The sequence below is a fragment of the Pithys albifrons genome, chromosome 13 (assembly GCF_047495875.1).
Source record: "Pithys albifrons albifrons isolate INPA30051 chromosome 13, PitAlb_v1, whole genome shotgun sequence".
NCBI classification, from domain to species: domain Eukaryota; kingdom Metazoa; phylum Chordata; class Aves; order Passeriformes; family Thamnophilidae; genus Pithys; species Pithys albifrons.
Genome location: NC_092470.1, coordinates 2,780,612 through 2,792,894, shown reverse-complemented (window position 1 = coordinate 2,792,894; position 12,283 = coordinate 2,780,612). Strand labels below are relative to the sequence as shown.

General features: G+C 39.9%; 1 protein-coding gene across 4 annotated transcripts in view; it reads left to right on the top strand.

Annotated features, from left to right (window-relative positions):
* APBA2 (amyloid beta precursor protein binding family A member 2) overlaps positions 1 to 12,283 on the top strand; it is an 89,529-nt gene that overhangs the window by 6,662 nt on the left and 70,584 nt on the right. Inside the window, exon 1 of one of the 4 annotated variants that reach the window (XM_071568679.1) lies at positions 6,340 to 6,357. The exons of the other annotated variants lie outside the window; for them this stretch is intronic. The gene's annotated coding sequence lies outside the window, so the exon portion shown is untranslated. Of the gene's footprint in view, positions 1 to 6,339; positions 6,358 to 12,283 lie in introns of those variants that run through there. 4 annotated transcript variants of the gene reach the window in all.

Here is a 12,283-nt window from a genome sequence, read left to right as displayed (position 1 = left end):
CAACATCTGTATTGGTGATGGTGGTGGTGGTATGTGTGTATATGAAAATTCCCAGAGGAAGTGACAGGAATTTTTGAAGTGTAAGCTCCTTTAGCTGCAGTTCCAAAATTAAGGTGATACGTGCCTCAAATTGTATAAACCACAAGTTTACAGAATCATCAGTGTGTTGTCTCCATTAAATGAGGATAAAAAGCTACTAAGGAAGACAAAATTCAGGTTCTATATCTGTCTTCTTTGGTGCTCAATTATTCCCAAGCCATCCAAACAAGTATTTTTAAACAGCATTTTCCCCCTCCATACAAGCAGCACAGTTCCATGAGGACAGCACCTACAAGAACCTCCCAGCAGGAGCAGCTGTGTTTGGCATTCAGTGTTCAGGTTTAGTGAAAGAGCTTATTTTTATGTGAAAGAAAGAAAGAATAATAAGGAAAATAATATTCCCACAATGCCCTCCACTGATTTACTGTCCCCATCACTACACAACAAAGGTGCTTGGGTGGACTTTCAGTCACCCAGTGTGTCCCTCAAGGTCAGAAGATTAAAAGGGCTACTTAACTTTGCCTTTTCCTGCCCCAGCAGAATGATAATGTATTCCTGGATGAACTGAAAGAATGTGTGTTGCACAGACCAGCTCCTGTTCCAGAACAGCATGGGATTTTAATTTCTTTTTTCCCCCTACCACCAGGAGTGAAATGACATCAATGAATTGCTGTTACCCTCTAGAACCACTGGTACCAGCTACCACAAAAATTTATTTCAGTGCAGGGCAAGTGCACCCTTCTGGTTTAGCCAAACCTTGGAACAGGTCTCAAAACTCACTCTGAAAGCTGAGAGATGACTTTTCAACACATCAGAGGGAGATGGGATTGCTCGTTTCTCACACAGAAGCAAGATTGCTTCAGAGCTGCTCAAATCCATACCAAATCTCTTCAGGGAATGAAATCTTTAGTGTTTTCCTCTAATCTGCAGCTTTCCTGTTTGTTAAGGATGACCATCCTGGCTGATACCAGGTTTCCCAGGTTTGCTGTGCTGTCTTGAGTTTCAAAGACCACTACAACTACCAATAGATGAAGAATCACAAAGAACAGAAATATTTCTACTCTTCCAAATTGATCCAGTGTAGGAAAGAAGCAGACTCGTGTGCTTCCAAATTCTTACTATGCAGCACAGCACGTTGTTGCCACGCTACCAGATCTCTTGCCTTGATGTTTAAATTTAGCCTTAACAGATTGGTATTTAAAAAGAATGAACTGTTAACAATGCATTAGTATATAAAATAATCTGACAAGATGTGAGCCTTGTCACTAATTTGTTCATGTATATTTGACAGATTTTTATTTTCTTTCCTAAAGAAATTCCACCATCACAATAAATCTCAGTTTCCATAATTAACAAAAATGTGCATTTTGCCTTCCTAAAGTGCCTCTTGCTGTTCTTCATAGTCTCTGATTTAGCACTACAAAGAGGTATCAGAGCATAATAATATTTTCTTGTTATTGCTGTATTGGGAAGGAGAAAGGAGGGTTTATATATGTATAGATACATATAGATGTATGTACAGATACATATAGATATGTGTCTCTATAGGTATATATAGATATATAAAATGTCCTTTCAGCAGAAAATCTTCTGTTACTGGAAGACAGCTCTTGATTAGAGATAAGGCAGCTTTAAAAAGAAACTTCTCCCTGTGATATTCTTAGCCAGTCAATCAGTGTGGCTTTAATTATGTAGAAGTATTTGACATGTTATGGCCCAGGAGATAAGAGCTGTTGCATCCTGGATGAATGAAAGGGAAGGAATTCTATTGGTGACTAGAAATTCCGTGCTCAGTGCTGCATTAGAGACATGAAATGATCCCTGGAAGGGAGCACTTCCCAGGAAATACTGAATTGCATTGTTTCTCTGATTCTAGCATTATGAAGGTTGTTGGTGGCAGAATTCTTCCTTCCTGGTTAATGCCTGCCTGCTTTCTTAATGGAAGACTTGCCATGAAAATATCTGTGTAGTATCAGGAGTGTGCCTTTAAGTTGTGTGGGTGGAGGGTTTTTTGTTTGGTTGGGTGTTTGTTTGTGTGGTTATACACAAAGGTCATATATTCTTTGTGACTATTATTTTCTATCTGCATTTATCTGTATTTTTAAAAAGTTTTCAATCACAATTTAGAAAACTATCTGTCTTATTCTTGAGTCACATTGATTGAAGTTAGATTTGTTAACACTTGTTGGAGTTGGGAGCCCTAGGATATGGCCTGGTTTAGTTTAGGCTCCAGGTGTTGGTGTATGAGAAACACAGCTTTGAGCTTCATTTCACACAAGCTCCAGGAATGAAGAAATTGGAAATGTGTACTTAAAACATCTGCAGACAGTATGATACTTTAAATGATTCTGGAATTCTTGTGATTGGCACTGCTGTAGCAGTTGTAGTAGAAATAAGTTCCTCTGTATTAACCAGCATCTGTTTGAACGAGCTAAGCTTGAATTACTGGGTTTTTTTCTGATGGTACTTAACATTTTTATAACCACTCATAGTAAATACAAACAAGCCAGATGCCATCCAGAGTTTCTGAACCAGGTGTTTTATCAGCAAATAGTCAATGGTATTACATATTTTCCTATGTGCAATGATAATTCCAATTACAGTAAATGAAAGTGGTAATTCAGGTAATGGTAGCAACCTACTCTGTAGTACAGGTAAATACCATCTCAGGGTTAGGAAACCTGAAAGCTGTTATTGCTGCTCCGAGTTTCTCACTCTCCCTGTGCTTTGGCACAATAAATCTTGCCTTTTGACAGGATGAAATCAACATTGCCTTTAAGATGATACCTCTCACATCATGAGATAAAGTTGTGCCTAACTGTGGCTGACAAGTGAGGCTGACCCTGGCTGACAACTCGGACCATGCTGGGCCCACTGACACACTGACTGGCAGCTCCTCAGCCTGGACTGTGGCAGTGCTTGCTCTCAAATTCAGACAGCAGCTTTTCAATAGTGAAGTTTGAGGTTTAGCAAATACATGTGGAACTTAGCTGAACAACACAGGAGCATCCTGAATGGAATGGATTGCAAGGAAAACAATAAATCTTTACTGTAGTGGAGCCCATGAGCAAACCAAGGGTGTAGGACCCCTCTCTGTAGGCATTTAGAACAGCAGCAGCAGAGTCTTATTGCTCAAAGACTGACCTATCAAAATAGACTTGGCAGTTTGGTATCTTCTGTAGACATTAATCTGTAGAGGAAGAGAATAGGGTAAGAATGTGAAAAAGTGGCACAGAGCCAATATAACCTCGTATTATGGTAGCAAAAGGTTGTGAAACATTGGATTTAATCAATAACATACTGACCAAGCATTTACTGAAAACCTGAATAATAGGTATGCCTCTAATTGTCAGTTAAAATAACTGAAATGTACCTAACTGGAAAGTCTTGATTTGGTTTTGCTATTTAGCTGAATTTTGCTCTTAACCTTCTTGTTGGGTTAAACTATTAAGATAAAAATAATTCCTTTTATAAGTAATATTTATAAATAAATATTTTGCCTATGTAAGTATGAATAGCATGTGGATATAAAGTTCTCTGCTGTGGAGACTACATTGTTTTCATTGTTGTTTTCTTTACCAGTACCATGTCATTGTGTGAGGGGATTGTGTTTGGTTTGAAACAAACTCCCCAAAGTCCACTTTATTAATTTGTCAGCTGTAGACTTAGTTATAGATTTTTAAGCTCTTTGTGGCAGGAATGTCCACAGAATACTTAACATAATGAAATCTTGGCTAATGGACTTTTCCCCAATACACATAATTTAGGATTTATTTGCCTCCAGCTGAAAGTTGTTACTATAGCAAATACAAGGTGAAAATTAAATGGAAGGAAAATAAAATGTGACTGTTCAGGGCTTGCATCTGGTAAAGGGATATCAAAGGGCACAGAAGTTGATTATAGCCTTGCATTAGTAGGCTACATCTGTTGGTACAGAGTTGCATCCTTCAGGAAAGCCTCTTAAGTGCCTGACAAAACCCCTTGGGAAGGCCCAGGAAAGGTGATTGTAGTTTTACAGTGTGGGCAACTTTTGTTATCAGGAGACTGTGACAGTTCTTTGCAGGTAAAGTGGCTGGAGGCCAATCTTTTATTTGAACTGGGTGCAGCTCAGTATCTTCCAAGACTTCCATTTTGCTACAAACTACAGCCTTCCCTGAGGTGCTCCTGCCCCCTGGAATGTCCCAGCAGCCCCAGCAGGACTGGAGTTGTCACTCTCTGCAACACGGAAAGTTCTAGTCAGCCCCAGGAGGCTGCCATGGGTAGGTGTTCACACCATAATGAAACCAAGTTGACTTAAGGATAGAAATATAGGAATTGTTCAAGCTGTTAATTAGTCTACATTTGACTTTCCCAATAAACACAACTGTTTATAATAAGTAGTAGTCTCTAGGGATCATCTTCTGCCAGCCATAGTACTTTTTTGTCATATATATATATGTATATATATCTGCAACTGTACACAAGGCATTACTTACCTTAAACCTGAACCCAAAATTTGTATACATACTCTCCTGAGCATCAGTTGAAGACAAACCAATCTGTTTATGAAAAACTAACGAAGTCATTGAAGAGTAAGTCTTACCAAGACTCCTACTGAGATTATCTCAGTTGGTTACAGCACAGTGCTGATAACACCAAGGTCATGGGCTCAATCTCCTTATGGGACATTCCCATTAGAGCTGGACTTGATCATTCCTGGTGATCCCTTCCAACTCAGAATATTCTGTGATGCTGTGATTTACATTCTTGCCTCAGTAGCTCCTTACTGCATGTTTAGTGATGAGAGATGCAGAGTCCTGAATTGGAAAACTTATGGATAAATGCCAAATAGGCTGACCTACAATGTACCAACATCTCAGTGATTTGTCAACTACTTAATTTTTAAAGGAAAAATGTTAATTCCTGACAGTGTTACTGAAGTGCATAGGTACTTTTACTGAGACCCTGGGAAATGTGTGTTTATGTGAATGCATTGTGCAAAACGTGGTTATCTTACAACAGATAAAATGCAGGGGAAATTCTTGTTTTCACAGTAGCTTTTTCATCTATCTGTTTCTAAAGCTTCATTAAGATTCCCCCTAGTCTTTTGATAGTCAATATGACACAAATAAGGTAGATATGAGCATGAGGCTTCCTGTGTGGGGGTGTCTTCAGTGCTACTGCCCTGCTCTGCCCTGGTGGCACAGCAACCTTGCACTGCAGGGTTAATGCCTTTTCTCTAACAGATCTGTTACATGTGGTTTTTCAATGTGTGATACCTGCTGCAGCTAAGCCAGCTGTAGTCCAAAACATCCCACTTGTTGAGGCCAACTAGATCTAATTAACCCTCCTGGCATTGCATCTTACCCAAGCACAGCATCCACTCCTTCCTGGGAATGGCTGCAGCTGCATCCATGCTTTTGGGAATGCTGCCCAGCAGTGAGTGTTCTCTCACTGGGCTGCACTCAGCCTGCCAGTTACTGAGAGGGGAAGTCTGTCCACCTGTGTGTGAAGAAAAAGGGGAAAAAATGAACTCAAACCACAGGCTTGAAGTTTCCAAGTAGTTAGGATTTTAATGGATCACTGGAACTCTCAATGTTCCCATGTCTAGCAGAGCACAGAACGGCAGAGAAGACGAAGAGGAGACACCAGCTCTTGTCTCCTGTGCTTTCATGGAGTTAATAAGCATGGAGCAATCATATACTTACAGTCAAAGACTAGTAAAGAGTCTAAAAGATATAAAGAGCAGAGTATGAACTGCCACAGGGTCATGTCAATCTGTGCTACCTTTTCTGCTCTAATATTTGTTTTTACTTTTATTTTCATAACAACATTTCAGCTTTATCACACACCTGTAGAGGTTCGGATCTACAGTCTCCAGTTTGAAACAGTTGCTCTTCCTATAATGACTTGGCAAAAGTGAGATAAACATTCAGTTATCATCATAAAGGTCCAAAAGAAAATGAATGCTGATGTTGTAAGGGGACTTATGCTCAGAAGTAATTAATTTATGGGGTTTCATCTCCCAGCAACAGACTTGAGTCACAGATTGCATGGCATTGTTACAGAAATCACGTAAAATCAAGATGCCTTTTTCCAAACATGGTGAGACTTTAATTACAATTCCTTCCTTTTCTTGCCAGAAACACCCAGGATAGGGAGTAAACCAGTGCTTTGTTGCCCTGCTTTGTCTGAGAAAGTCTTAGTTCTTCAGGTTTGAGTTTCTCCATCTAGACAAGATCCACATGCCTGCTCTCTCCTTTCCAGGCCGTTAGGATCTGATGGGATGGGACTGGTGCACCAGAGCCTGGGCAGCTAATGATGCCTGACTTCCTGCCTGTAAGTGGAGTGTTCTAAACAACAGAGTTAATTCCTACAGTTTCAGCACAGCAGTGTCTGTTCAGGCAAGGATTTCACTTGAGCATTGCCTGCAGATTCCTTGAAAAGGATTTCTTGAAAAGTATTTCTCCACCTTTACTGAAAAACTTTTAAAGTAGAATAGGAATTGAGATAGCCAAAGTCACATTTTTGTCAAAAAGTCCTTTAGCTGCAGGCTAATTGCATATTTTATTTCATCCAAGATGAATGCTTTGTGCTCTATGTATTACCAGAAAACAAAAAACCCCTTTGAAATCTTCTGTTTAAGCAATAAAGATATTGAGGCAAGAGAAGGAAAAATACTAGTTCTTTTCTCCAAAATAAAAGAACACTCTCTTTGGTATTGCAATTTCAGAGGTAGAAGTCTGCATGCACTAGTCATTTGTTTATGTGCTCAAAGCTCTTTACATAATTGGCACTTTGTCATCTTCTGTCTGTAAATTACAGACAGTTATTGGTGGAGTGTCTGAGTAACCAAGACCAGGGTTAAAATGCTGCATATAAATGTAGGTGCCTTCCTAGATCTGTGGGAACATAAATACTGACATAAAGGTATTCTTGCTTTTCAGCCAGATACTGGAAATAATACCCTCAATGTCCTCCCTCTATGGGTGTTACAATAAGCATGAAGCAGATAACCTGTTCTTCCCTTTAAAATGGAATGATGGAAATTGATTTGTGAGGAAGGTGTGAGTACATAAACCACATCAAACCAAAGGCAGCTTGTTACAAACAACTATAAATGAAATGGGAAAATTAGGTAACAAATTTTGTTTAAAGTTTTTGGCTGGCTTGGTGAAGAGAAGACTGTTTCCAAGTGTCATTCTGTGCATTGATAACACAATAGTAGAGGCAGTTTACATCTCAGAAGCTCAGCCTGGATCTACCCCAGTTTACATCTTTCCCAGCCTGACACTGCAGTAACATCTGGAAGTAAATCCTTAAATAGAACTGGAAATAGGCTTTGTCTAAATATTCAGCTTACTAATTAACTCTTCCTGATAGAGGTACAAGATACCAGTCCTTCAATGTGCAGAGCATTTGTGTAAGTACTTGGTGCTTTTTTGGAAACTGGAAGATCTGTCAGAGAAGTAGAGTTCAAAGGAACTACAACATCCTAAATGCAAAACTCCACCTACCCTTACTGAGGATAAGAAATTATATCCTCACTTAAAATGTATTGGTTACTGTGGATGATCCATCCACAGCTGCTTTTTTTAATGACATTAAATAATGTGCTGCAATTTGCATTGCAAATTGTAGGTGGTGGGCTGGTTTTCTTTTCAACCAAATCAATTCACCTCCACCAAGGTGCTCTGAGTTCAACAACCCAGCAGTGAAGAGCATTTTGACCACCTTGTTTCTCACCTTTTGTTTGCTTCAGTTATTTTCTGTTGAGCATAAGGGACAGATATTTTTGTAAGTTCACTGTTGGGTTTCACAGATGTAGGTTTAAGGAGATTATTTGTGCTTTAGGATTTGTCATCTACCAACATGCTGTTCATTTGCCTGATATCACTGGGGACCAGGTCTTTCATTTGCAGTTTATAAATCCTCATCTTCAGGCACTCAGGTTTTCAGATAGCTGGATGTTTGAAACATCCTGCAGTTATGAATATCACAAGTTTTATCTCAGATGAACTAAGAGTGTTTATTCAACCAATAGGCCCAGGGTTTGGTTTTGTTTTTAAATTTAAACAGAATAGGTACTGCTAACTTAGTAGCTTGTTGAGGAGTCACCTTGGGAGCCCTCCCTGAGTTTGATGCATGTTTGATGAGGACTGCAGTTTTCTTGTGCCCTCGACTGCTAAATGTGGTGATCAGCCTTCCAAAAGGACAACAGCTGAACCTCCAAAGCACTCAGCCAATTCTTTTTCCTTCCACAAACCTTGCATCTGGAATGAAGGAGTGAAACTTGTGCTCTGTGCCTAATGAGATCCCCAACCCTTTGGAAAGGTGGCAAATAAAGATGTCACTGAGTCTCATATCCACCCTCATGATCCCTGAGATGAGTGACTGTGAATGTGGTGGCTCATGTGAAGTCCTGCACAAAGAGCAGAGAAGCCATTCCTGTTTCTGCACAAGCAGCTCCATACAACATGTTTTGTTGGCCTTTATTCCCTGTAGCAGTCCAGGTGTTGAGGTTCCACCACTGCCCTTCCAAGCAGAATTCCTCCATCAGTGCTGGGGCTGCTTGCCCTGGCCCAGCCAGCCCTGTCCTTTGGGATAATTCCAGGGACAGACCTGTCAGGGAGCTGTCTGAGACCTGCCATGCAGTAAGTGATAACCTTCTCACAGAGCAGGATTCTTAAAACATTAAAATGCAAGAACAGAAGGTGAAATAAAAATGTGAGCCTTGCTTGAAATGTCTGAGTTAGCTAAATCTCTGTGCTGCCTTCAAAGCATATTGCCTATTCTTTTGTAATTAAAGCTTGAAATTATTTTATGCACACTGCAGTGATTGACTTCACAATGAGAAAGAAATAAAACATCCCTATGAGGGAAAGCTTCATAATAATTAATAATATGATGTTAGAAATTTGAAAATAACTCTGTTTCTTTCTCAGTGGTTTGCATCCTATTCTTGGCAAGCATTTTCCTGTGCTGTGTTTCTTGTGCTATGAGAGCCATTCTGGATTGCTGATAGACTCAAAACTCAAGCAGTTTGTAGTCAAATAACCAGATGCCTCCATTTGATCATTCTGAGCTACCAAAATGCAGCCTGGCATTTTACAGAGGGGCTGCCCTCACCCCTATGGTTCTACCAAGAGCTCATCCAGTATTCAGGGTTTTTTGGACTGTGGAAAACCAACAGATGACAGAATTTCCTCTTTCAAGTTTTATAATGTTTTCAGTGCTACTAAATTAAAAAAGTATATCCTGTTAAAATGTCATTTTTGCAATATAATGCATCTTAAGCATATTTGGTACTGCCAAGTGACCCAACATCATTAGTATCTCGTGTATTAAAAAAATAATACTTTCTATGTCTTCTCTGACATTCAAAAGCTGGAAAAATGAAGATAAACCTGAAAGAGTGGTATGGAAGAGGCAAATAGTGGCATATCATTTCTGAACCTGTGCAAAAGTCATTTCCATGCACTAGAAAGCTGCAAAATGCTGCAAATAAACCTGCAGGAAGGAAGGAATGGTGTGACAGGCCAGGCCAGAGGCAGCACCTCTGGGTCCACCTGCTCTGCTCTTGTCCTCGTGCATGTGGTGGGAAGCATCAGCAGGTAGTGCAGAGCAACCAGGGAAAACAAAATAACTTCCCTCCTAAAAGTGGCAAATCTGCCCATTACACAACACACACACAGTGCTGTGCTCTGAGAACATAATCTGACCTTGAGAAAGGCAAAGCGTTTGTCACAAACCTCCAGAAAATGCTCTTGGCATGGAAAGGTGCTCGATTTTTTGCATTTAAAAGAAGAATCATTATTCCAGGCCATGTCTGCATTTAATTTTTGATATTTCAGTGGGGGTTACTGAAATTGCTGACACAGATCTCTCCAGTTTTCATGGAGTTGCAGCTGATCCAGACCAGATTTACTGTTTCTGTTTCATAGATCTACTAAAGCTTTGAATGAGATCGTTCATGAGGCATCTTGTACTACATACAGAAATACCCCTTAGGGCATTGTATAAATTAATATTCCATCCATGAACGTAGCTGGTAGTTAATTTATCATTTGGCAGGGAGAAACAAGAGACTAGATTACTGATTAATTGTAATGAAGCTGAACAGAATCTCACATGTAACTGAAGGAGAGTATTAATAGAGCAGTGATGGCCTCTGCAATCTGCAGCCTGTTTCACTAGTGTTAAATCTAGCAGTTTAAGAAAGAAACAAGAACTGGGGTAAATAGTACCAGTATTTTTAGCTTAGCTAATTAAAATTTTATGACTGGCATAGAGGATTTGAGTTTATGGCATCTTCAGGGGTGGCGTGGGGAAATAAAAGAATTCTCAAGAGTTGACTTCTGCTATAACCTGTCACATCGTATTATGCAGTTTTCAACTGTCTGATTTAAGCCAAAACAAACTTATAATTTATTCTTCCCTGAAAAGAAGAGGAAAGAGAGCCCAGGAACTGCAGCCAGCCAGTACATCTGAAATAATGCCATGCTTGCTGTGAGTGACTGTTGGGAGCAATTGCATCCAATGATCATCCTGAGAATAATGAGGTCCTGCCACCTGGGAAGAAGCTTCAGAAAAACACCATAAAGAAATATTCACAAATTATAATGATTACCTGATCTATAGTTAGCAAATCCAGATAGATGAACACAAGAACATGCTCTCTTAATGAGTGAATCTCGTGTGTGTGTGTGTGTGCAGTGTCACAGAGCCATATAGAGCCATGTGAAATGTGTCACCTTAATTGGTGTCTGCAGCAAAGACCTGCAGTGGTGTCAGGGACAGTGTGATTGGGATGGGCTGTTAGCTTTGGGATGAGGCATGGACAGTTCTACAAACCTCTGTCAGACATTGTGGATCTAATAGAGGTGATGGCCAAAAAACCTGACAGGTTTTCACCCAGTCCTTCGATCCAGTTTCACTCCCACCATCTTTAGTCAAGACTATTCTTGGAGCCTTCTACCTGTGGGAGAAATACTATGAAGAGTATTGATAAAAAGCAATACATCAAATTATTTAGGAATTCCATGTTTTAGGAGTACTAAGGTGAAACCTTATCCAGGTGAGCAGTACCTGGGACAAGAACAGGCTCTGGGTGTGCCCCGTGCAGTCTCAGAAGGGGTAAAATGCCAGAGTTGATTCACAAAGCACTGTGCAATTGGCCTTTCCTTTTGTCATTGTTCCACCATTCAGTGTTATTGTAGAAGCACCTTTACATTTAAACTGAAAGAGGCCTTTAATTTTTCTGAGAGAGACAGGAGGAGGATTGTGGACTCCCCTACTATAGGATTTTGCATCTCCCTTTAAATAAAAGGCTTGAATTGCTTTACTTCAGAATTGGAACATTTTTATTATCCTTAATGCTTCAAAGTAGACAGGAGTGACCATCTTTTGCTTCCCACTCTTCTGACTAGTTTTCATTTACTGTTCTTTTCATAGAAGACACCACTAATTACAGATTTCCTTAATGTACACTTTGATTTATAGTAAGAATAGAAATTAGGTGCCTGCAGTGTGTGCTCCTGCTTTGAAATGTATTTTTTTCATTTGCTTAGCACGTTGGTACTTTGTACTGCTGTTTGTCTTCTTGTGTCCTGTTATTTCCTAGTCAGTCATCCTCACTTCTTAATTCCACAAAAAAAAATCTATTCCTTAGTTGATCTGTTGCAAATGTGTTTTAAAGACACAGCCACCTGTTTGGCTTGTTCCTGCTATGCTGCTTTATGCATGTGCTCCATTTTTGCCCCTCTTTAATCAGCTGCCCTGAGGTTTGTTCCTTAACCTCAGCAGAGCTCAGTGCTCCATAGAGGGGTAAAATAGAGTGGTCACCTTTAGAAGTGTCCTTATTGGGTTATTCAGATAATTCCTCTGCACCATGTCAGGATTTCAGTGCTAAAGAATTTTGAGGAAAAGGCTTAAATTCACTTCAGCTTAAATGAAAGGTGAAGAAGTACAGGAAAAAAAAATCTCATTGAGATCAGGCTTGTCCTGAGCAAACAAGGTACTCTGTGTAGAGGCTGCAGGAGAGGAGTTGCAGTCTACCAAGTTGGCTGAGAATTGGAAATAACATTCTCATTTGTTATGCAGTATAATCAAATCAGATGCAGATTTGCAGACCTGCACAATGATGATTAGGTGTCAACAGTTATTTTTACCCTGCCCAGAGTGCAAACAGTAGCAGTTTGGGGTGTAATGTAGTGGATTTTTGCCACTGTTTCGTTTTTTGCCTGTAACTGGTGACATGCAGGGA